Source organism: Aplysia californica, unplaced genomic scaffold (genome assembly GCF_000002075.1).
Source record: "Aplysia californica isolate F4 #8 unplaced genomic scaffold, AplCal3.0 scaffold00362, whole genome shotgun sequence".
Taxonomy (NCBI): Eukaryota; Metazoa; Mollusca; class Gastropoda; order Aplysiida; family Aplysiidae; genus Aplysia; species Aplysia californica.
In genome coordinates this window covers 410,692-411,168 of record NW_004797632.1, presented here as the reverse complement: position 1 = coordinate 411,168, position 477 = coordinate 410,692, and positions in this window count along the sequence as shown.

Below are 477 nucleotides of genomic sequence, written 5' to 3'. Positions count from 1 at the left end.
TATATACATATATATATGTGTGTGTGTGTGTGTGTATAGAAGCCTATAGATTAATGTTTATAATTTTACCGAGTTTGAGAAAAGAGAAGCACAGCAGCACAATAATTGTCATTTAGTGCTGGGAAAAGGTAATACAGATAGACAGAAACAAAACAGAGGGATAGTAAAGAAGTAGCATCTCCGTACCAGTAGCGCCCTCCAACCACCCACTTTTCCTGAGGAGAAACTTCATCACGATGTGGAACTCATTACCCTGTCCCCGTCGTTTTAGGCAAGAAAAATTCTGAAATTATGTAAACAGCCCAAAAATGTGAAATTATGCAATTCTGTTAATTTTAACAAAGAATGATAAAGGAAAATAATCAGAAATTAGGCAAAAAATGATCAAATTTTGCTAAATTATGCGGGGTGCATACATAAAACCACGGGGACAGATTTCCTGAGCAAAGATTAAAATGAAGGTAGGTTGTCAGGCAC